Source organism: Erpetoichthys calabaricus, chromosome 9 (assembly GCF_900747795.2).
Source record: "Erpetoichthys calabaricus chromosome 9, fErpCal1.3, whole genome shotgun sequence".
NCBI classification, from domain to species: Eukaryota; Metazoa; Chordata; class Cladistia; order Polypteriformes; family Polypteridae; genus Erpetoichthys; species Erpetoichthys calabaricus.
In genome coordinates this window covers 47,334,516-47,361,569 of record NC_041402.2, presented here as the reverse complement: position 1 = coordinate 47,361,569, position 27,054 = coordinate 47,334,516, and positions in this window count along the sequence as shown.

Here is a 27,054-nt window from a genome sequence, read left to right as displayed (position 1 = left end):
TAATGAAATATTCCTGGGGTCAATCAAGAACAAAAACCTTTGGTTGGAGAATAGGGAGCACCACAAGTAATTTAAAGTGGCTACAAAAATATTATAATATAAGGTGCAGTGTCCAGCGGTGATGTGAGCAGCTTGAGGGCTGATAGAGAGTTCAGGTGACATCACCAGTGGCTTAGAGTCTCTTTCCACATGTGTAAATAAGGAGATTCTCTCTTTCTCAAAGAATTAAGAAGCTGCATCTGAACATGTGTTAGTGACCCAAGCAGGATAATGTCTGGACTGGAACAGGATCAGGAAACATTTACAGTACTTGTGCCCTGTCCATCAGTCTAATATTAGGAGATTGCTGCATCCTCCTAGTTGTTGGCTCCTTGTCATCTCTGTGAATAACTGCTTGCAGCTCCATGTGAACTATGTAGGTACCAAGTGCAGAGGAGCTAACTGACATCACAGTTCACCCTGACTCTTCGTTTAAGAAAAGCAAATGGAAAACTATTCTGGAAGGGCATAAGTGTTTGAGATGGTTCAGAGACCGTTTTTTTCTTTCTTCAGACCAAAACTAGAAACACACCACCTGGGACAGTCATCTTTGTGTCCAATGTAGATGGTGCAAAGATGATCCCTACCAAAGAGGCCAAGAGGGACCAAGAAGGGCCATCCTTTCATTCAGTTTGCTGCAGGAGATTGATAGTAAACCCTGACTCTACTCAACAAAATAAACTTGGCCTAAGCCAGAATCAAGTGATCCATTTACACTTCTTGTCCAGTATAAATACAAAATATTATTAAAAATAATATGGCATGGCTGGAACTAAAGTACCATATATACCCACGTATAAGTCGGGTCTTGAAAAAATCAGACCCGACTTATACGCCCTTTCAAAAATACCACACTTATTTTTTTTTTTACATCTCCTTGCCTCCTCCAATCTTGTACCAGTTTCTCAGACACATCGAATTTTGTTGAAACAGCACCGTTACCAATTTCTTTCGCCACTTCCACGACTTTTAATTTAAAACCAGCTTCATATTTTCTTCTGATTGAGCGCTCCACCATAGATAAGGGATGCTCTTACGATAAAGGTGTATGAGGGTGTGAGGTACAAAAAACACAAAACAGTGCAAACGTCACTTTGGAATAGTTCTGGTATTACTGTGTGGTCACGTAGGCACAATACATAGAAAAAAAAGCAGTGTGCTACGTGGTTACTCTCTCTTTCAGGTGGGTGTTAGCATATCATAATCTCTTGGACCAATAGCGTGAGTTTTCCGTATTCGACTATATATGGTAAATATCTGATTTACTGTTAGGATAGAAACCTCTGTAGATGCCAGTCAAAAAGCTGTGCAAATGTACGCTCCTAAAAGGCTTTAGTGACAACAAAAAGGGAACTCAAAGGAGTAAAGAACAATGACAGAGAAAGGTCTCATACAGTAGTTCTAAATTTCTTAGCTCCAATCTTAAACCCTTGCAGTGTTTGCATGCTCCCCCTTGAGTCTGTGTGATTTTTTTGTTCTAGGTGCCCCTATGCCCCACTTTCACGCAGCTTTGATCGTCTGGTGACTCTGCATTGGCCAACTATGCATTCCAATTGATGACTGATGCCCCAGTCATGGATGTGTCTTATCTTATGCCCACTGCTAACAGGATATGCTCCTGCACTGAGTTATCTGGAGCTCAGTAAATTTGGAAGAATGGATAATGACTTGAAGGGTGAGATAGCGACACAGCATTCTAGCCATCTAGGGTTCATATTAAGATCCGGCATCTGCCTGTGTTCAGTTTGTCTACTCTCTTTGAGTCTGCATTTTTGCTAAAGTAGTTCACATTCTACTTGTCTGTTTGTCTTTGTGGTTAGATTGGTAATCAAATGTGTGGCCATGGAGCTCTGAGGCAAGGTATGTGCATAGTGTGTTGACTGTTGCTTAGCAACTGAACAAGAATCCAGCTTTCTAGGAAAGAGTGAAAATCTTAGAGCGCCTGAAAGGAAACATACGAACAGACACCATCTTTGTATTAATCAAATAAAGGAAACCAATTAAAGAAAAACAGTTTGATTGAATACAGCTTTACGTTCTTTCAGTAATAATATCTCTAAGATTCTGACAGCTTGATATTAATTCAAGAGTCATGGAAAATAGGAAAATATAAGAATTTTTTTTTGATTGAACAGCAACATCAATTTAAGTATGAATAGTAATATAATTTCTATGACCTACTGCACAACCATTCGTAACATAACATGGCAAAACTCACCAAATCCAATTCATTGTCATAGGGGCACAGCCTAACCCAGAAACATCAGACACAAGACAGAAAACAACCCTAGATGAGGTGCCAGTCTATTGCAGGGTCCCTTCTCACGCACACTCACAGTGGGAAAATGTAAAATCTCCAGTTTAGCTATGAAGAACATCTTTGATGGATGTGGGAGGAAAAAATGGGGTGCCCGTGGAAAAGACTAAACACAAGGGATTTGTGAGGCAGCCGAGCTAACTACTGTGCCACTGTGAACTTGTCAAGGTTTGCATTGAGAAAAATAGAAAAAAGACAGTCAATGTAAAGTCTTTGGAAAAGAAAAATGTCTTTTCATTGCGAGAGGCATGACCAGAGAAGCAGTCCTCCCTTTCTGCATGTGTGCAACAGAATTCAAACAGCTGTCTGGCTTCATTTTCCAAATGTACACTGTGGGCATCCTATCACAATATGAACTGATGAGCTGAAAACTGCTAAAAGGCTCTTAAAACTAAACTCGTGTATAAGCCTTTACTTTACGTATACACAAAGGAGCTAGAACTTCTTCAACAGATACCTCTGAGAAATAACGTCAGTCTTCAGGACGCTCAGACCCTTCTCATCTCAGGCGTAACTGGGAGGATTTTTAATGCCTCTGATTAGCAGATGCAGCTGGATTTATCATTTACCCAGGAGGCTAACGTTTTAGAAATGGAAATCTATTTAATCTAGTGCATTTGGTGATTATCAGAGAAAGGACAGATAAACACAGTGAAGCTGACGGCATGAGCAAACCTGCCTACATCTGTTGTGCAAGTCGCCCTTGCTTGTCAGCGCCGCTCCTCTCTTGGTAGGAACGGGGGTACTTCTGCTCCATGTTATTCCAGGAAGTTTCCTATGCATTAAAGAACACCAACAAATGAATATGTTTAAAAGTTCATTTGTTTAAACAGTTTGCCTTTTGCCTATTTTCTTTCACACAATTTTGGATGTAAAAAGTGTACACTTTGCCCCTTTCCATCAAGGTATTACCCGTCTGGTGGAAGTGATACTTCATGAATGAAAGTGAGAAGAAGAGAATAGCAATGAGAAGAATTTGCAGCATCCTTGAGGACAGACCAGGACCAAACTTGTCTCCTGCAGAGCTGCAATTTTCTGGCTAGCTAGTTAGACCTACAGCTGCCATGTCACATACCCTACCGTGGCTTTAGGTTTCTTCACACTTTATTTAAGGTTTAGAACCCTTAGAGGCACCTACCAATTAAAAAAGGGGTACAGATAAAAATCCCATGTCCAATACCAGAAACTGGCTGAATGAACATCAATAATTAAATAACCAAATAGAAAATCAGGTAACTTGGTTCCATTTGTGATGTGAAAGGTACAGGAGATGGATGGCTATCCCAGATGGTGAATCCTAGCCATAAAGGGATGTCATAATAAAAGAAATAAGAAGGACGAACTCTCTGACTGGATGGGAACAAGAATCTTTACTGGGCAGGGAGGCCAATATGTTGGAAATCAACATCATCTGGGTACTGTAGCCCCCCCATACGCTGAAAGGCAGTGTCCCCGGGGTATGGATACCTTTGTGATACCCACACCTGGCTCCATAAGTGATTTTGAGGAAGAGCTAAACTCAAAGTTACTAAATGAATCCAACTGTAAAGTCTCACTGCTGACTGCCTCTAAGACCCTTTGCAGGTTGTTTTAGCCCCTCAGTATTCTAGCAGTTAATCACATATTCAGTTTAGAACTGCAAAGCCCTTCAAGATGGTGTTTACCAATGATTAAAAACAAAAAAACAGAAAAAACTGACATTCAAGTTGGGGAAACAAGTTTGCACTCAGCTCTGTGTAAGGTATGCAAACTTTGACAAGTGTAACACAATATACACAAAAGCGGGCCCTTCAGTGCCACTCAGCACCATTGATCCGTAAAAGAGTCAACAGCTAAAATGACTTTACATCAGCTTGATTCATCTTGTACTTCAGTGTTATCAGACTTATAAACTGGTTTGTGACAGTACTGAAGATTTTGGGGGATCCACTCAATACAGACGTCGCCTAGACACCACACTTTGTTCCTGTCGTTGCCTTCATGCATCTTATACTCCAACTGTCAGGCTATTCATCTTTGGGTCTCTTATGACTGAAAAGAAGAACCTGAACCTCATCTCACATTCCTTTACTTCCCTTTAGACTCTTAACATGCAGATTCTCTCATCATCGACTGCTTTACATTTATGATGCAGGTCAGTATCTACGGTATTCGCACAATTGAAACTGGCCTCACAGACCATGTTGGTTTTTAAACATCATTTTCACTTCGTTTATTAAAATGTTTTACACAGGGAGATAAAGAAACACATTTTGGAGGAAAACTTCTAAACCAGCTTTGAAGAGAAGCTGACCTCAATATAATGTGTTAATTAGCCACCACATTAAAGAGAAAGGATTTTCTGCTTTTATTATCTCTTGAAGTGATTTTTCCAGTGGCTGTTAGAAATTAATGGAGTATTTTGTTTAAACTTTGCCACTGATTCCCAGTGTCTTCTAGAACAGGAATGGTGACAGCACAGTAATATTTTCTACTTTGTTGCATTGCTAGGCTTCTGAGTTGTATGGGATTCTTCCATTTGGATAGGATATGCAGCTACTGTATCATCCCACAATTCATTGTTGGCATTTCCACAGCCTCAGCACTTGTGTTTGCAGCAGTCAAGTCAAATTAATGACAATGCTGCTCATGGAATTCCATACATGAAGAGCTTCAGGGCGAGCTGGACATAAACTGTCCTACAGATCGTAGCAAGAGGGATGATTATGTCACGAAGCTCGTGTGGGTTCAGAATTTTGCACACATGAAGCTTCTCCCTCCATTTAACTTGCCAGTGACACAGAAAGAATTAAGGCCAGATGATGCCTCTTGTCTCTTGGGATGACTTATTTTTCTTTATATCCATTTGTAAAATTGAATGCAGTAGAAACAAAGTGGAAAACCCTGTCATATGACTGACATTTAATTGATCTTATTTTAACTTTGCGCATTTATATTGTTCCTCTCGTCCTTCTTTCTGCATCCACGCTTTCCATTAAAAAGTCAGCAGCAGGTACAAATCCTGGACATGGTGCCAGTTCAAAGCAGCACGTATACAAACTGAACCATATATATATATATACTAGTGTGGAGACGTTCCAAAGTTAACTTAAAATTCTTTTGGACAAATCAAGAGAAAAGGATTTGTGAGCTTGCTGGGCTGAATCGTATGTAGTCTTCAAGATTGTTCTAATATTTCTAATAGCTTTAAAATATTTGCCAGAACTGAGAATAATTCTACCGGCCCTTCTTGGTCAGCATGTTGTATATACAGTATGTTTTGAACAGACTGGAGCCAAGTGCCAATAATATTCTGAGACGACTTCCTCACTCCCTATAGTGCAGAGCACTACTAAATTAAAATAGGCAGGACTGAAGTGCGGTCTGTGCAGAAATGGGATGAAAACTTAAAAAGTGATTTTAACAGTCATTCCTGTGCACCCTTCTACTTTTTAATTAGAGGAATGGATAGGGAGAGGGTACTGAGGATGGCTTTACTTACTTTTTTGTATTATCAAGTCATCAATACACAAAACAAGAAAGAGAGCCCACATGGCTACTCAAGTCATATTAACCTATTAATAAATATTATTATTATTACAATGTAAACAGCTTGTTATGTATTTCTAGCCAGGAAAGACAACCAAATAGAAAATGGACAAACTCATAGTATGCACACTACTACCCACATCCTCTAAAGTTTCACAACAAAAAGAGTCTGCAATGCCCCTGATTGTGTCACTACGGTTTATAAACGCAGAATTTAAAAATGTACTTTCTTAGCTGGAGGTCTTGGCCTACTTGTTCTCTGTCTGAATGTTGCATTTTTAATCTTTTATAAGATGTATACAAAACTAAAGCAACTGTCTGCTCAGCATGGATGTTAACATATGTGTGAGTGGTAAGATCTCAAAATTGATGTGCACATTTCCAGAACTCAAAAATGTGCACAGTAGAATACCGCAGACAACATTCATACTAAATATGAGAATATTTAAAATTTGGATGAGAACAGGCCATTCAGCCCAACAAAGCTCCCCAGTCCTATCCACTTAATTCTTTTAAAATAACATCAAGTCGAGTTTTGAAAGTCCCTAAAGTCTTACTGTCTACCACACTACTTGGCAGCTTATTCCAAGTGTCTATCATTCTTTGTGTAAAGAAAAACATCCTAATACTTATGTGAAATGTACCTTTAACAAGTTTCCAGCTGTGTCCCCGTGTTCTTGATGAACTCATTTTAAAATAGCAGTCACTGTACTAATTTCCTTCATAATTTTAAACACTTCAGTCATGTCTCCTCTTAATCTCCTTTCAGTTAAACTGAAACAGCTCAGTTCTTTTAGTCTCTCTTCATAACTCATCCCTTGTAGCTCTGGAATCGGCCTAGTAACTCTTCTCTGGACCTTTTCTAGCTCTGCTATGTTCTTTTTGTAGTGTGGAGACCAAAACTGCACACAGTACTCCAGACAAGACCTCACCAGTGCGCTATAAAGCTTGAGCAGAACCTCCTTGGACTTGTACTCCACACACCGTGCTACATAACCTCACATTCTGTTTGCCTTCTTAATGGCTTCTGAACACTGTCAGGAAGTCGATAGCTTAGCGTCCACTATGACTCCTAAATCCTTCTCATAGGTGTACTTTCAATTTTCAGATCTCCCACAGTGCAGTCAAACATAACATTTTTACTTCCTACATGTAATACTTTACATTTTCTTACTATTTTTGTTTAAACTAGTGCTTTCTAGTTTTCTCTGGCTCCTTTTTATGAACTTGGTACATGTTTCTGATAAATCGTTTTACGAACATGTGAAGAACCAAGTCATGCATATTGACCCTAGTGAACTTCAAGACTACTGCAGAGTAAATTCCTTCTACTTATGGCATGACAAAATTCACACACGTCATTTCTGGAAGGTGAATTGTAGGCCAGCATTTTCCATTGTAAGCATTCACTGCATTTATTCATACAATCAGCGTGGCACCCCATGCCATTTTTTCATGATGTCAACACATCATTGCCTATACATAAAACAGTGGTGCCCCATGTGTTTCCTTATGACATACTCACATTATCTTTTGCCCTTAAGCACAATATGAACACTCCATGCCTATATGCATAATATGAATGTGTTACCCTCACACATAACACAAGGACTTTAGGCATAAAATGACTGCATTACACCCTTCCCTTCATCATAATATGACCACACTGTGTCCTGCTATTGTGCATAGCTGGATAGACATTGAGGATCAATGTATAGTTTTAAAACATTTCTCTTCAACATTAAATTTAAATGAACACACAAGACCATCAGCATCTTTTGTAAATGAAACACTCATGAGAGCTAACGACAACATCTAAGAGAAAAAACACTTTTCAAATGTATCTAACTTTATAAAATGACTACATCACACATCAATGAAAAAGAATAAAAGTTTCAGATTTTCAATTTTTCAATCTTTTATATAAATGTTTGTTTAGTTTTCAGCTGCAATTTATATAATAAAGAACAATGGGTTTCTTGCCAATACTTGAGCACGGGTATTTTTTGAGCAGAGTCAAAGGCTAAGTCATAGCTTTAGTTACCTGATCTGGTCTTGGCCATTATCCTCAAATAAACTCCAGAAGTATTTCACAGGGAGAGGGCTACTGTTAGACATCTCTACTGTTCTGGAAACTGCCGTGTCATTGACTATGCAGCCAAAATTGACTTCCATGCTGGAGAAATGCAGGTTGGGGTAATGGACCACTCCATGTAGGGACACATAGTCCCTTTGAGGATGCTCAAGATACTGAATGGTAAGGGATTCTTCCGCTACCCAGCTGTGTTTGTCCTTGTGATAGGTTGGATCAAATTGAATATTTAGATGAAACTCTTCACCCACTCCAAGGTTCACCATCTAGAAAAAATAGCAACCATTATTAATTATAAGTAGTAATAGTAGTATTGTGTACAGAGTACAGAAAAATGTCCATATCTGACTTTGGGTTATAGGATGTCAAGCTTTTTAGAAGCTCCTACCCTTTATCAGTGTTATATATTATATTTGGTATCTGCACCTGTCAATTCTAGTTCCCTAAAACAAACTAAAAATGTTGTAATTACAGGACAGCATACTCCTTTAGACTATAATGTTACACATGTGAGCATAGTGAGTGTCTTGAAAGGAGTTATTTGAAGGAACACAAGGGCAAAGAAAATAAGAGTTGCACAGATTCTGTTAATACTTCCATTTAATCCTCAGGGAGGAGCAAGTCTCGCCCAACACTGAGTGATGTCTCCTCCTGCTATGCTCTGTGTCTTCTTGTCCCTGAGCTATAAAATTACCCAAACCCAGAAGACAGGCATCAGTTGACTAGAAGACATCCAACTGAGCAGAACTCTCACAATACAGACAGAAACTAGGAAAGACAGAACATCCATACATCTTTCAGTTATGGCATTTCCACTGCAACTTACTACTACAATTAAAGGGTCTTCATATGCTGGGATCCCAAGTCTTCTCATAACTTTTCTTCATTTACTTTACCAAGATTATACAACATTTCTTCTACACTCATCTTATCTATATACAAGTGTGGAAACATTTCACCAGTATATTTTGTGGAGCTATATGCACATTAACTTAATGTCGCAGTAGTCCAGAAGGTTATCCAGTCTATTTTACGACATGGTGCATTATGCCATGAGGTAAGGGTCTAAAATTGAAGATGTAATCAAACAAATACAAATTTATAAAAGACAACAATTACAAATGAACAATAACAATTACAAAGTTAACAGCTAAAATTTAACACAGGCTTGACAATAAACAAAAACCTGATCAGGACTTCACCGGCCAATCTCAGGAACAAATCTGACTCCAGGCAACCTGGCCTCCAAGTCAAAAAACGGAGACTTCAAGGTCCACACAGGACCAAATTAAAGCTCTGGCTTTTAAAGTTCAAAAATACTCCAGCTACACAAAAATGTCCTACAAAGGAGAGGACAACAATAAGCCTGCTGGCCCGAAGGACAAAACACAAAGCAATGTTCTTAAAATTCAAAGAATTTATTGAATAAATAAAAGAAAGACTAAAAAGGAAAAGCAAGAGAAAAATAAACCAAAAATGAAGCAAAAGGGAATCGCCAAAAAAGGCAATCCAAGGCTAAAGTCAATGTCACATTATGTGACTTCTAGTTGTTGTCATGAACTAGAAACCTCAAGCACTAAAGAGTTTCAAAGAATGTAGTGCCAAACACTTCCAATAATGTGTACTACTACGAACCCTGGCTAGTAATAAGGGCAAACACATAGTCTTTATAAATAAAAAGACTTATTATTACAAAAATGCTCTGCCTCACTAAGAAGCTCCAAAGAGCACAAAAGACATAAATGAGTTGTCAGCAAGGCAATCCCAAGTGATCAATGTTCTAAAAACACAATCCAAAGACAAAAGCAAAACCAGAGCAAGACGTCAAAAAATCCGTAATCACACTTGCACAGCAAAACACAAGTAAACTCACCACTCCCAGGTACGTTTGAAATGAATGGCAGGAACTGTGGGAGTCCCTCTGGATATGTAGGGCAGAGGGCAGTTCCGGGAGGTGACTGGCAGGCGGCCCCGCCTCTTAGGGGACCGCCCACAAAACACATGGAACATAACACTGGCAGCTTACATACATAAACAAAACAAAAAAAAGAATAATGCACATAATCAACAAAAGTAACATAATCTACATAAATCAAAAAATCAAAAATGAACAAAAGAGACATAAAACATGAATTTGAACACTAACCAGGAGAGGAACCCTGGCTGAGGCATAACAGTTGTGGGGTTTGTCAGATTTGCTCACTGTGCTGTTGATGTCATCACTAGATAATGTCACTTTAACCAACTGAAAATTGCTGCCCATATCACATTTGGCTATCGCGTGACACCTTCCAGCACAGTTGAGCTGGCCCCTTTTTCTGATGGCCAGTGGCATGCTGCTTGGTAGAGCCCATGCTATACAAACAGTTAACAGGTATGGCGAGTTCAGCTGCAGTCTCAGCCGTTTTTTACTTTTTTACATTCTGCCATGGTACATAAAACACAACACATCAGAAAGGCAAGCTTCCCTTCTGTTTATGAGGTCTAAAGCCCACAAGTTCCATAATCCTCATCAGGGAATTACAGTTAATGCGTTGTACTTCACAATGAGCATTCACTGCTTATCAGATCTCATGGGTACAGGCCCGCTGCTATGACTAGTTTTGATTTTGTCTGAGTGAGTCATTGGGCATATCATATTATGTGGCGGACTTCACAGGAGTCGCCTGCCACCGACTTGCTAAGATTATGTTAATGAAGACCACAGCTGAAATTGCTGTGCAAATTTGTGTAAATTTCTGTGTAATGTTGTGTAATTTGACATGGCCTTTACCAAACCAATTCATAATCCAGAAATCAGCAAAAAATCCGCAATAACCAAAACAAAACGTTTACAGAAATGACTAATGCAACAACTCTTGATGAAACTCTGAGGGATTTACTGCACAGCCTGAAATATAAATGCTGAGGGTGGCCCCTCAGCTGTGACTCATGGTGGCCCTCTTCTTGCACAACAACAGAAACCTGTGAAAATTTAAATTTGTAAAACAACAGAACAAACAATAAAAGGGAAAATAAACATAAGCTAGGGAACACACCATTAGATAACATAGGTGGCCACCTAGGGTGCCGTCATTTAAGGGGTGTCATTTATGCAAGTTAAGTGGCGTGCACTTCGACACTGTGGGGGACACTCACAGTTGAACTCTGGTGATATTGAGTGGGCGCTGTTACCTGGTGGTTAGCAATTATGAAAGTAAAGGTGCGCATTCTCCATACACTAAAGGGCACGTACTTCTAAAAAGTCCGTGGTAGATATACAAAGGAGGAGGTCGCCGAAGACTGGCTGAAACAAAACAAATACTGAAGCTGAGTGGTTGGTGGATTTGGTATAAACCTTACTGATGGGTACACGGCAAGCAGAAGCTCCCCCATTGATGACTTGGGGATGCGTATCTGTAACTGTTATGCCTGGGACAAGACGGTCAACTTCCACCCAATACACACTACACAGGTACAATGAGAAAGTCTCAAGAATAACAACATTAGATGGTAAGCATCTAGACCATTTAGCAAGCATCTGTTTTGACTTTGAAGGAAACCATTTAGCTTGTGAAGCTAAAAAAGATGACATCTGTTATGGAGGCACAATATTTTTAAATTTAAATACTGAATGTTAAAGAAGGTCAAGTACCAAACCCACCACCATATAATAATAATAATAATAATAATTGATTACATTTATATAGCGCTTTTCTCAGTACTCAAAGCACTAATATACATGCATACAGTGGATATAAAAAGTCTACTCATCCCTGCCAAAATTGCAGATTTTGTGTAATAAAAAATGAAACCACGATAAATCCTGCCCCAGACCTCATTCCACATTTATTTTATAATTGCAATTGATACAATGAAGGTGAAAACAAATTAGAAACTGTTTAGTTAAAAAGGGAACACAAAAATCCTACAAAAACCTGATTGCATTAGTGTGCACACCCTTTAATAATCAAGAATGTGGCTGTGTTCAGAATCATCCAATCACAGTAAGTCTTATCTGAAATAGCAGTTAGCATACACCTGACTAACTAAAGTGGCTATGATTGAGGTCAGATACAGCTTGGCTGTTCCTGATTATTCTGATATCCATTTGGTTGCAAACATACTCCAAAAGCCATGGTCCATAAAGAGCTTTTAAAACATGAATGGGATGCTATCATTGAAAGGTATCAGTCAGGACAGGGGTACAAAAGAGTATCCAAAGTATTAAGCATCCCATGGAGCACGGTGAAGAGAGTCATCAACATGGCTCAACAATGGCTCTACCAAGATCAGGACATCCCTCGAAGATTAATGAGAAGACGAAGAGAAAACTGGTCAAGGAAGCCACCAAGAAGCCTAGAGCAACATTAAAGAAGCTGCAGGATTTCCTGGCAAGTACTGGTTGTTCCCTACATGCAACATCAATCAGTCATATTTTTCATATGTCTGGGTTATTCGATAGGGTAACAGGAAGAAAGCCTTTTCTCACAAGCTCGGTTAAACTTTACAAAAAAAGGTATACCCAGTCTCCCACAACCATGTGGAAAATTGTATTATGCTCTGATGAGATCGAGGTTGAACTATTTGGCCATAATTCCAATAGGTATATTTGGTGCAAAAATAACACAGCACATCATCAGAAGAACAGCATACCCACAGTGAAGCATGGTGGAGGCAGCATCATGCTTTGGGGCGGCTTTTCTTCAGCTGGAACTGGAATTTTAGTCAAGGTAGACAGAATCGTGAATAACCCCAAGTATTGGTCTATTTTGGCACAAAACCTTCAAGCATCTGCTAGGAAGCTGAAGATAAAGAGGAACTTCACCGTTCAGCATAACAATGTCCCAAAAGCATACATCAAACAACAAAGTAACAAAGTAATGGTTGCATCAAAGGAGGATCAATGTTCTGGAAAGGCCCAGCCAGGGCCCAGACCTTAATCCAATGGAAAATCTGTGGGGTGACCTGCAGAGAGCAGTGCACAGGAGATACCCTCGTAATTTGATAGATCTGGAAATTTTTTGTAAGGATGAGTGGGCAAAAATCACCAAGTCTAGATGTGCCAAACTGATTGACTCTTACCCAAAAAGATTGAGTGCTGTAATAAAATCAAAAGACGTTTCAACTAAGTATTAGTTTAGGGGGTGTGCGCACTAATGCAACCAGGTTTTCGTAGGATTTTTTTTTTCACCCAACATTTTCTGATTTGTTTTAATCTTCTTAGTATAGATTGCAATTTTGTAATAATGGTGGAATAAGCTCTGACATCATTTCTCTTGGTTTATTTCTTATCACACAAAACCCACCATGTTAGCAAGGGTGTGAAGGCTTCTTATACCTACTGGAAGGAATGCATGTGCACTTGGGAATCACCTTCCTGGCTTTGTCAAGATAAACAGTATCACTCTGTGACAAGAGGGGACTCTACTACTAACACTGTCTTCTTTTTCACCCTCAGCTCTGAGCGACAGCCCCAGGATGGCACATGGTACGCGTCTTTAGCCCTGAGATAGCTCCGCCCCTTATTGTCAAGACAGAATAAAAATGGGTGGTCCCCGGAAAATGGCAGTTCAATTTTGGAACCCAATCAATGAAGACTGAGTTTCCCCTGATATAACCTCTATTGATTGTTGCCAAAATGGCTCTGCTTTTGTTTCAATTTATATCATACTGTACAGTGATACCTTGAGATACGAGTTTAATTCGTTCCGTGACCGAGCTCGTAAGTCAAAATGCTTGTATCTCAAATGAATGTTCCCCATTGAAATTAATTGAAATGAGATTAATTCGTGCCAGCCCCCAAAAAACCACCCCAATTTTTTGTTAAATGTTTTCAACATAAGAAAAATGTATTTACAATGAACAAATATTGTATACAAATAAAATAAAACCTAATACATGAAAGAGAATCTAAAGAAATAAACAGACGTTGGCAAAGCCGATTAGCATATTATAATGTTTTTTTCTTTCACTTCATTTTTGCTTAACTTAATTTTCTTTTTCACTAGTTTTTTTCTTTTTTGCCACGCTTTCGTCACTTTCATTCGCAGGGCGTTTCAATAGAAACCCGTCCAAGGAGCTTTGTTTAGTCCACCCCTTTAGAATGTTTCTGAAATGAGTTAGGCAAGTGTCATTAAATAGTGCGGCTGCACGTTCAGTTTCTTTTCAGTAAAGTCAGGCGTTAGGCAAGTGTCACTAAATAGCGTGGCTGCACGTTCAGTTTCCTTTCAATAAAGTCAGGCGTTAGGCAAGTGACATTAAATAGCGGCGCTGCAAGTTCAGTTTCATTTCAATAAAGTCAGGCGTTAGGCAAGTGTCATTAAATAGCGCGGCTGCACGTTCAGTTTCTTTTCAGTAAAGTCAGGCGTTAGGCAAGTGTCATTAAATAGCGCAGCTGCACGTTCAGTTTCTTTTCAATAAAGTCAGGCGTTAGGCAAGTGACATTAAATAGCACAGCTGCACGTTCAGTTTCTTTTCAATAAAGTCAGGCGTTAGGCAAGTGACATTAAATAGCGGCGCTGCAAGTTCAGTTTCATTTCAATAAAGTCAGGCGTTAGGCAAGTGTCATTAAATAGCGCGGCTGCACGTTCAGTTTCTTTTCAATAAAGTCAGGCGTTAGGCAAGTGTCATTAAATAGCGCGGCTGCACGTTCAGTTTCTTTTCAATAAAGTCAGGCGTTAGGCAAGTGACATTAAATAGCGCCACTGTATGATCAGTTGTAATTTTTTCAGGGTGTTTCTTTTCTTTAAAGTTTGAAACTTTTTCCTACATTGCAAACACTTCCTTTATCTCACTTTAAGAGATAACCTCCTCCGCAATACCGATCTCCTGCAGAACCTCCGTATGTTGCTGTGTATATAGTTCCGTCAACTCTTCTGTCGTCAGTTCCTCGGAATGTCCGGGGACAAGTTCTTTGATGGCTCGTATTTGGAATTTTGGCTCGTAACTCAAGACAAAAAATCAACCTAGTGACGGCTCATATCTCAAAAAACTCGTACATTGTGGCACTCGTATCTCAAGGTATCACTGTATTTATATATATGTAGATATATATATTGTAAGATGCTAGGGATCGCTGTTGCCCCTTTCAACCCAACAGACAGACACACTGAATACAGAGTAAAATTATCAAGAAGATATTTAATTATTCTTCTTGTTTTTATAGTGCCCAAAAGCACCTCCGCCACCATAAACAGGCAAGTATCAATAATAACAACAATTACAATAAAGTACACAAATCTCTCCTTCATTCATCCCAGCAAGCTCTGTCCTACTACATCCCAACTCCGGCTCTCCTGCTGGGTTCCCATCAGTCCTTTATATAGTCCTTGACCCAGAAGTGCATCTGTTCTTCCTCCCACGTGACTTGTCAGCACTTCAGGGTCAGATGGAGAAACCCAATTCTTTAATCAGCCCAGAATTACTGTGGGGCTTCCGTCCTCATGATTTTCCAGTACTTCCGGGCTGCAAGGGAAACATAACTCCCCAGGTCCTTTCACAGCTCCCATAGGTGGCACCCATAGCACCCAAAATGCCTGAGAAACCGGACGCCAAGTCTCAAGATGCCCTGAGGGAATCCGGGGCACCGCTACAATCCAGGGGAGCTGCCATTAGCCTTTTGGGGGAGGCAGTGTCCTGGAAAAGCTGCCTTCCCCCATTCTTCTATCCATTGGGTGTCCTGGCCGGGTTGAGCTGCTGGTCGCCCCTCACAATATATATAATATTTATATGTATATTATCCATCCATCCATCCATTTTCCAACCCGCTGAATCCGAGCACAGGGTCACGGGGGTCTGCTGGAGCCAATCCCAGCCAACACAGGGCACAAGGCAGGGAACCAATCCCGGGCAGTTTGCCAACCCACCGCAGTATATGTATATTATATTATATATAAATATATTATATATAGATTTTTGTTTCTATTCACTTACAGAGTGATTTTCTTTTGTGCTTTTTTCAGTTTTGGTTATATGCCTGTAAATAAAATGGGGTGATAGGGCTGGAACCTCAACTATTTCTCCTTACTCCTGCCCGACCTGTCCACCAGTCGCAATATAATATAAATATATGAAAGCATCATTATATATCAATGAAAAATGAATTTCAACAAACAGTTCAGTAAATAAAATACACTTTATCAACAATGTACCTTAGATGTACAAAGCAGGTAATCAGCCTCCGTGTCACAAATAGCGTAAGGTTCAGTTAGAATCAGCTGCATGTTGAGCAACAATGAAGAAACGTTCCTCAGCAGAAGGGGCTTGTATTGTGGCTTCAGCTCCTGACCAGGGTGCTACAGAAATCAGCACATGAGAAAAAAAGTCAGTTTAAACCACATAGTTAAGATTTGCTTTATTAGTGTGCCTCCCATCTAGTATCTTAAAGTCTTATGGTAAAACCAGAGATCGTTGTTTATTCCTTTTCCTTTTTTGAAATGTGATATTAGGCATTTTGCAGTCCTTAACCAGTAACATTTGCATGACTTAAAGACATACCAGTATATTCTGTACATGTTAACACAGTGTAGACCTAACAAAATGAGTATAAAGAATGACTGTCATAAAGTATTAAATAATATTAACAATTATATATCCCCACTAACACACACACTTACAGTCATATGAAAAAGTTTGGAAACCCCTCTCAGCCTGCATAATAATTTACTCTCCTTTCAACAAAAAAGATAACAGTGGTATGTCTTTAATTTCCTAGGAACATCTGAGTACTGGGGTGTTTTCCGAACAAAGATTTTTAGTGAAGCAGTATTTAGTTGTATGAAATTAAATCAAATGTGAAAAACTGGCTGTGCAAAAATTTGGGTCCCCTTGTAATTTTGCTGATTTGAATGCCTGTCACTGCTCAATGCTGATTACTTGCAACACCAAATTGGTTGGATTAGCTCGTTAAGCCTTGAACTTCATGGACAGGTGTGTCCAATCATAAGAAAAGGTATTTAAGGTGGTCAATTGCAAGTTGTGCTTCCCTTTGACTCTCCTCTGAAGAGTGACAGCATGGGATCCTCAAAGGAACTCTCAAAAGATCTAAAAACAAAGGTTGTTCAGTCTCATGGTTTAGGGGAAGGCTACAAAAAGCTATCTCAGAGGTTTAAACTGTCAGTTTCAACTGTAAAGAATGGAATTAGGAAATGGAAGGCCACAGGCACAGTTGCTGTTAAACCCAACAGGTCTGGCAGGCCAAGAAAAATCCAGGAGCGGCATATGCGCAGGATTGTGAGAATGATTACAGACAACCCACAGATCACCTCCAAAGACCTGCAAGAACATCTTGCTGCAGATGGTGTACCTGTACATCATTCTACAAATCAGTACAATTTGCACAAAGAACATCTGTATGGCAGGATGATGAGAAAGAAGCCCTTTCTGCACTCACGGCACAAACAGAGTCACTTGTTATATGCAAATGCTCATTTAGACAGTCAGATTCATTTTGGAAGAAAGCGCTTTGGACTGATAAGACAAAAACTGGGTGATTTGGTCATAACAAAAAGCACTTTGCATGGTGGAAAAAGAACACCGCATTCCAAGAAAAACACCTGCTACCTACTGTCAAATTTGGTGAAGGTTCCATCATGCTGTGGGGCTGTGTGGCTACTTCAGGGACTGGGGCCCTTGTTAAAGTCGAGGGTCGGATGAATTCAACCCAATATCCACAAATTCTTCAGGATAATGTTCAAGCATCAGTCACAAAGTTGAAGTTATGCAGGGGTTGGATATTCCAACAAGACAATGACCCAAAATGCAGTTTGAAATCTACAAAGGCATTCATGCAGAGGGAGAAGTACAATGTTCTGGAATGGCCGTCACAGTCCCCTGACTTGAATATCATTGAAAATCTATGGAATGATTTGAAGCGGACTGTCCATGCTCAGCAACCATCAAATTTAACTGAACTGGAGAGATTTTGTATGGAAGAATGGTCAAAAATACCTCCATACAGAATTCAGACACTCACCAAAGGCTATAGGAGACGTCTAGAGGCCGTTATATTTGCAAAAGGAGGCTCAACTAAGTATTGTTGGACTATCTCTCTTGGGGTGCTCTAATTTATGCACCTGTCTAATTTTGTTATGATGCATATTGAATATTTTCTGTTAATCCAATAAATGTAATGTCACTGCTGAAATACTACCATTTCCATAAGGCATGTCATATAATAAAAGGAAGTTGCTACTTTGATAGCTCACCCAATGATAAACAAAAATCCCAAAAATTAAGAGGAGTACCCAAACTTTTTTCATATGACTGTATAACCTGGAAACCAGCAATTCAAATAAATTTTGGACATGACAAGCACTAATGTATTTCACACCTCAAGCGTGGACATTTTGTAGCTATAGCCAGGCTGAAAATTCTCATGCTTTCATTTGCTGTGAGGTACAGTGATGCTGAGGTCTTCAGGAGGCCTCCTTAACCCATAATCAAATACCAAAAAATAAAATATGCTTTATAAAGGTAAAGCCATTGTGAAGGAAAATTAAAAGGAGGACACAGCAGAAAAATAAGTTGAAATGACACATAGTATACCATAGTTAGCTCACTGAGATATTTACTGATAGTTACGTTACATTTATATAGCACCTTTCTCCACATGACTTTACACAGACAGTTGGGAGCCACTGCAGCCAACATATGTGCTGAATCCACCAGGATGATGTGACAGTAGCCATTCTTGGGCCAGTACACTCACCACACATTAGCTTTGAGGTGAAAGGGAGAAAGAGCTAGGCAATTAGAGGTGGCTGGGGAGAGAGATTAGGGGGCCAGAATAGTTGAGGCTATGATGGGCATTTTAGCCAGGACACCCTACTCTTTTTGAAGGATGCCCAGAGTCCTATCATGAGCACACAGAGTTAGCATTTAGGTTTTACTTCTCATTTGGGGTATTGGGATCCACATTCAGACCACAGGGTAAGACCCCCCTGACCCCGATGGCCTCACCAATACCTCTTCTAGCAGCAACCCAAACTTTCCTGGTTGGTCTCAAATCTAAAAAATGGCCGGGCCTAAAACATGCTTAGCTTCAGGTGGATCACCAGTTCATAAGTGCAGGTGGCTCAGCTGCTGGCTATTTATTTATTTATCTCATGCTCGACAGTGCAGCTGCAAATCTCTTTGCTCATCCATAATTTCACCAAAAATACACTTTTCCTATTACTCCTTCCTTCTCAACCTCTTTCAGAATTTCTCGTGTCATTACCTTTTTGCCAATTGAATCTTTACTCAGTTTACAAAACTCCTGTCCAGTCTTCATGCAGGCATATTCATGAGCATGGGTTGAGAAGGGGGAGATTGTCTTTCATTAATATGCTGAAATTCTATGAAGAAGCAACCACAGCATATGATCAAAGATGCGAATATAATGTTACTTAATTATCTTCATTTTCAGAAGGTCTTTCAAAAAGTCCCACACGACAGTCTAGGGATCAAACTAAAATAAGTGGGGGTTGAAGATACAGTGTGCTCAGTGGGGCAACGCTGCCATAAACAAGAGAAACAAAGGGTTAAGGTTTAGAGGATGTTTCCAGAATTAAAGAGACGTTAAAAGTGCTGTCCCTCAAAGATAAGTGCTGTGGCCATTGCTCTATTTAATATATATAATAATCTGGAAAAGAATTTTAAATAAAAAGCTAGCAAGTTATCAGATGAAATTAAACCAGGTGGAACATCAGATTGCACAGAATCAGCTGATCTAGACAAGAAATAGGCTTCTGCAAAACTGAGGCAGATAAAGTTTAATGTAAGTAAATGTAGAGTATTACACATAGGAAAGGAAAAACGTTAGACTTGAATATACAATGGGCACAGCAGGACTTGTACATGGGCTGTAGCCCAGAGCGTCTCTACCTATTGGGGCTTTGAAATTTAATCAAGATGTATGAAAAAATATTTTAGTCTTTGTTTTTTAAAAGTGCCAGACTAGCCAATCCTGTCCTCTTTAACTCCTTTACTGTTACCCCTGTGACTACTCGTCCACCATTAGCTGCATGCATGCGATCTTCCTGAACCAAAGGTAGCAAGCGTGGGCGGGTGTTAGAAAGAATTTGTGGTCTCAGGAGAGCTAAATACGCTCTTGGAATGTAAAGTACATGAAGAAGAAAGCGTTTGGCTGTGTTCAGTCAGTCAGTCATTACCCAACCCGCTATATCCTAACACAGGGTCATGGGGGCTGCTGGAGCCAATCCCAGCCAACACTGGGCACAAGGCAGGAACAAATCCCCACTGCAGGGCACACACACACACACACACACACCCACACACACTAACCTGCATGTCTTTGAACTGTGGGAGGAAACCGGAGCACCCGGAGGAAACCCATGCAAACACGGGGAGAACATGCAAACTCCACGCAGGGAGGACCCGGCAAGTGAACCCATTTCTCCTTACTGCGTGGCAGCAGCGCTACCACTGCGCCACCATGCCATCCCTGATCCAGCATGACGCACTGAAACCAAACTAGAGGGTACTCATGTAGCTGGTTTGCTTTACACTTATTGAATGTATTTAATTCAACAGTCTGATGTTACAATGTACTGTTTAAAAAACATTTAAAATGCCTTGTGGACTACATCACAAGTTAAAAATGTTTCACCTTAATTGTCAGGTATTTGTGTTTCATCATAAACAACTTACCTGTCACTCCACTCCCACACTTGACATACCTTAGCAAAATGTTATTGGTGACAAATCACATGGTTTGGAAAGGTCATTTGGCAATGAAGTAATGCAAATTATACCTCATATGAGTTGGAAGCTCCTCTGTATACTGAAAAACCAGGTCAAGTTTTGTGGTAGCTGAGCAGAAATACCCAGAGTCTGTAAACTGGTGAAAAACTAAACCTGCTGATTGTGTTTTTATTTTTATCTTTTTTTTTTTAAGGTTTTTCTTAGTTTTACCTTATCAGGTGAAAACACCTGATACTGTCAAAATAACTAGGTGCCATGGTAATGTTTTAAAATATTTGTTCCTCCTGTCTTTTAGAATAGATAGTTGAAGGATCATATATACTCTCCTTTTTTAAATAGTTGAGTAGGAGGCTTTGCCCCCACTCGCTTCGCTCACCAACACCCCGTCCTGCACTACACGCCAGCCACGTCACGTCTCTGCTGCTCGCGTATGTGGATTTCACTTTCACCAAACAACAAATCTTGTAATTCTCGTGGATAGGCCTCTTCATTGGGAAGAAACACTACTTTTCCCTGATGGCAACACGAATTAGATGATCTCCGACTTAAAGTTTAAATCCGTACAATATATTTGATCTCTTTTCGCTGTTCCGTTATTTCACAGAGTAATAATTTCCGTTTGTTTGCGCTAATGTGATCTTTACTATCATTTTTTTGAGACTATTGAATATTAGTACTTTCATTATCTCTAACTTGCTCTGCATGTGTATCGCACCAATGTTTTTGAATTCGTTATGACTTTCTACTTTGTCATCTACTCTTTGTGGTTAAATCTCTTGGCCCAAAGTCTTGTCTCGTGGGACATGAAATTATCTCTCGAAAAAGTCTTGTCTCATCCCAGGATTTTTTTATACAGTACATGTGCTTTCCCAATTTTTTTATTTTTAATAAATTTGCAAAAACCTCAAGTACAGTAAACTTTTTTCACATTGTCATTATGGGGTGTTGTGTGTAGAATTCTGAGGAAAAAAATGAATTTAATCCATTTTGGAATAAGGCTGTAACATAACAAAAGGTGAAAAAAGTGATGCGCTGTGAATACTTTCCGGATGCACTGTATAATAGAGAGACATGACTTGCCCTGATGACTATCAGTCCCGATTTCATTCTTTGCCATCACATACTCTGTCCCTCTCTGTCTCTTAATATCAGATGCTACTTCTGAGCTTTTTGCTGACATCCATTAACCTGTTGCAGACCCTCGCACTCCTTGGCGTTTTTTTGTGTAGTGCCTATTTAAGTATAGGTGACCCCTATGTGTTGACATTACTTACTAGGTCTTCATGGTTCTCTCAGAACACCTCAGTGAGGGCCAAACTATGGTTCAAGATAAGGGGTTCCCTCTCACACAGGTCCACCCCTAATGATGGGAGTTTTAAAAATTTAAATTTCATATTGTTTGTAAATTGATCTATGATGTCTGCTTAAAAGTCTAAAACTTGGCAGCATATAGTGTCTTTTGTAGTGTGTTTCCCTTTCACTTTAAGCCAGGCACTGGTTATGTGTTTACCACACATCATATTTATAATTCTTCCTGTTTTGTGCTTTGCAGTTCTCCACTATGAATAGGAAATTCAGATTTCACACTAAATATTATCCGGTAACCCCCAATTTAATGGAGTAATTCTTAAGATTTCTGTCATGGCTGGAATTTTTTCTTAGTCTTTAAAACCAAAATTGTCAAAATAATATTGTATCAGTTTCATAATTTGCATAAACCATACCTCCAAGCCCTTCTAAATTAAGAACATTGAAAAGAGTCCCTCCAAGAATATGACAATGGCGCTTGCTCACAGTTTTGACTAAAGCACTAATTACAGTTCCTCTAATTATATGGTTCTAAATCCACCATCCAGCCTGCTCTCTAAAGTTCTTCAGCTGGCAACAACAAGCATGGGAATTTGCTGTAAGACAGTTGTTGTGAGGAATCTGTTGCAGATCACACTTCCAATGAGAAAAAAATAACACAAATACAGTTTATCATGAAACTTATTGTCACATTCTTCAGTCTGTAGCTGACAAGCATTTGAATTTTTGCAGTCACAGTTGTGCAGTGTTTGCCAACCTCTTACTCTTACATTAAAATGTGTAGTGTAAAGGCCAGCCCTGACACAGACAGAAATGGGACATGGGTTCAAAGCTCATAAGCGTTTTTATTTTCTTTTTCTTCACTTGTGGGCAAAGCCTTTCTCAATCTCACAAGCACAACACAGTCTTAAGCACAAATACACCTTAAACAAATCCTTTTTCCTTTTTCTTCTCTTTCTCTTTCTTTCTCCACCACTCTCCCTCCGGCAAGCTTCATCCTCCTCCTCCCGACTCACTCACTTGCTGGGTTCCCACCAGTCCTTTAACACTCGTAGATCCAGCCTACCTTAAATCCGTTCGTACCTCTCCATCAGCGTATTTTGTCCTGTAAATGTGCAGATAAAGACAAGCAACAAGTAGCCTACAAGTAGCCATCCCACCACAGCCGCAGAACGTGCACAAAGTTCTCCCAGCTCATGCCTTGATTGATTATCTGGGAGTGAAGTGCTGCAGTTTTAGAGTAGAAATAACAGAACACATGCATTTCATGTATGTTCCGTTTCTACAATAATCTGTGTAAACACATTGTTAAAACAGAAACGTTTTTCATATTTTATTAGTAAATGACAAAATGTTGGCATAAACTATATAATGTGTGAAGCCTGAAGTCCAAAAATCAAATAAACACTTTCACAAAAGGTCCAAGGATAAGACAACAGCTTCCGTGGCATAGCGGTAAGATTTGCTGACTTGTGAATGTCGTAAATGTAGGAAGGACGGTCCTTGCGTGTGTGTGAACTGTTAACATTTGAATTTGATGATTGCATATAGCGCTGAACTGACCTCTCTGTACTATTCTTTCCTCTGCATGTCCTGGAGTACAAAAGAAACAGCACTGTGCACCCAAAAGTGGTCACTGGCAAGATCGAGAAAAAAAAAAAAAAAACACGCGGTCACTGATTACAAGCGCAGTATGTTATTCAAATGAATATGAATAATGTTGCATCCGTGCCACAATTTTTTCCGAAATGTACTATACAGGCCATAAAATGAATAACTCCAAATATCATATATACCTATGTCTCTGTTGTTTTTTTTGTTGTCAGTGCATCTTTGACATCATAAACCATAAGGTGCATACTAATTCAGCGTGAGCAGGAACACTCAATAAAACTGAATAAAAAAAAAAATCAAGTGACAGTGAGATACGAAGAAGGCAGATTCACCAGCGTTTGTGTGTCAGCTTTTATCCAGATCAGAGAATGTCCAGTTCCATTGCCTCAAAACACCACTCACATCTACAGTTATTCCCAGTTTCAAATAAAAAGTAACAGCGTCAGATCCCTGGGTGGGGGTGGTGGTAGTATATATCGTGATCGTGACTGAAAGAATAAAAGTGAAAATAAAACGGTAACTTTCACAAGTACTATAAATGTACACCGTCTGTTATAGACTCAAACCAAATGTACAGTATGTGTGTACTGTATAATATTAACAATAAGAGCAGCTCACTACTGAAAACGGCAAATATAGGAGGCAGTCGGGATCGAACTGGGGACTCTTGATCGTAACTCAGCAAATCTTACCGCTACGCCACGGAAGCTGTTGTCTTATTCTTGAACCTTTTGTGAAAGTGTTTATTTGATCTTTGGACTTCAGGCTTCACACATTATATAGTTTATGCAAACATTTTGTCATTTACTACTAAAATATGAAAAATGTTTCTGTTTTAACAATGTATTTACTCAGATTATTGTAGAAATGGAACATACATGAAATGCATGTGTTCTATTATTTCCACTCTAAAACTCCAGCACTTCACTCCCAGATAATCAATCAAGGCATGAGCTAGGAGAACTTTGTGCACGTTCTGCAGCTGTGGGGGGATGGAATAGCAGGCTGCTTGCTGCTTGTCTTTATCAGCACATTTACAGGACAAAAGATGCTGATGGAGAGGTGTGAATGGATTTAAATAGTCTTTGACCCAGAAGTGCTTCTGTCCTTCCGATCACATGACTCATCCACACTTCCGGGTCAGATGGGAAACTTAGGTTTCTTCTTCAGCCCGGAAGTACTTCAAGGACCTTCAAGGACTCCCCCAGTCCTTCCGTAGCACTCCCTGTTGGCACCCACGGCACCCAACGGGGCTGAGATAGCGAACTCCAAGTCTCAGGATGCCCTGTGGGAATCCAGGGCACTGCTATACTCCAGGGGAGCTGCCATCTAGCGTCTTGGGGAGGCAGTGTCCAAAAGTAGCTGCCTCCCCCATCCTTTCATTCTTGGGGTGTCCCGGCCGGGTTGAGCTGCTGGCAGTCCATCACAGTAATATAATGCAGAAATGCTAAGAGCAGACGCCTGATGGTACACTGCATTTCATTTTAAGACTACTAGAATCCTGGCCTTGGACCACCTGTCCTTACTGTCTGTGGCTATAGATTTTCAAATAATTAAGTTAGATGTCTTGTGAAAGGATATTTGAGCACCATATTCATAAATTCAGAACAAGGAACATGTGCAATTATTCATGATGGCGTCTGTACATGAAGCTCACCTTTTCCAGGTAAAAACTCAATTGTTTGGCTGACACATCAAGGACCGGTGCAATAAAGTGGCAGGTAACATCCACCATCATAATCTGCTCCTTTCCAGACTGCTTTCCAATGATGGCTTGGCAAATTAACCTCTCCTTTACAACCTAAAGAAAAGAACGAGACACACTTTAGGCCACTGGAGGAAGAGAGAGACAACAAGAAAGACTGCAAAAAGCTTTCAGGGAGAGGAGCAGCCTCCTTCATCCCAATGCACATGAAGGCTGCTGGTGTTTTCTGAGTTTCTTTATTTTTGAATTGAGTTTGTTGCCATGATTGGACTAAAGGCAGAAAATATGAATGACTTCAATGTAGCATGCACTGTAATTAATATGCTACAAAATTAGCTTTATGTCTGATACTTTAAAGTAACTTTGGTTCTTGAACACTCTGTGCTGAATAAAGTTGGCAACAAATATGGATGGATGGATGGATGAATGAATGCAATGCAGTAATGGAAGCAGCTCTAGTAACTAATGCAGTGGCTGAATGCTGGATTGTTATTATTTTTATTTCTCACCAGCTTTTTAAGGGCCATGCACCTAAGGTGATTAGCTTTCCAAACAGGGCCTTTCAGACTGGTGGTCCTCATCAGTTCCTGAACCTCCTCATTCTACACGCTGTCAAACCGTACATCACTTAATGTTCAGTAATTGGTTATTTCAGCAGTTTGGGCTTTTCTGCTGGAATAGCCTTATTGTAAATGCGGTCCAGCCAGTCTTCACCGCAGGCACGACTTGAACCATTTAACAGCTTTCAGACATAGATAGAAACTTGTAAGCAAGATTGAGTGGGTGGCCACATAATTTGAAAAAAAAAACCAATGTTATTATAAATACAGTACAGCTTATGATATTTTAGGGTGTAGATTAACTGTGTGTTTATTTAAAACTCTGACATACTATAGTTGGATATGTTAAGCATCTCTGTAATTGCCCATAACAGACATGCAGGATTGTGCTCATCTGCCTCACAGCTCCAGATTCTTAGTTTAAAAACACAGCCCGGTAAACTGTCTCTGAGCAATTCACATATTTTCAGTGTTTCTCTGTTCTCCACATACTTCAGTTTCCTCCCAAATCTCAAAGGCATGCAGGTTACATGGACTCTAAAATGGCTCAGGTTATGAGCGAGTGGGGGTGTTTGCTCCTGACAGACTGACATCTGAAATTAATTCCCGCCTTGCGTCCAAATGCTACCAAAATAGGCTTCTGTGGCCCCTGCATTGAAATATGTAGGAGAGAAAAATGAAAGAGTGGGCAAATTTGAAAAATCAGTACAGCACTACTGAAAATGCAAAAAGCAATGCAAAATATCCATATGAAAGGAATTAAAGCTGGTTATTAGGCAAAAACAAGACAATAATTTATGTTTTAATTTTAAAAGCATGACTTAACACATTGATATTCTGTATAATATAAAACCATTTTCATTACATTTCCTAATAACTGTAAATATCAATAGAGAAATATGCATATTTGTAGACCAAGGATAATTAAAAAAACAAAGAAGTTTAAAAGAGTTCCATATTGCCTCATAGACAATAAACATTAATTATTTCTAAACAAAAACTGTGTACTAAACTGATTAATGCCTGCTGCAAAATAGATCATTGTAAACTGATGTGTATATCTAAAAATGAACGAATGTCAAAAGTTTAAAAAAACAACTGTTAATCATCATTCTGATATTACTCCCTTCTCATTACATTTTTAAAGTTTGCAGAAATGAAGCTCAAATGATTGATTAAGCACATATTGGGAGTATCTGCATGC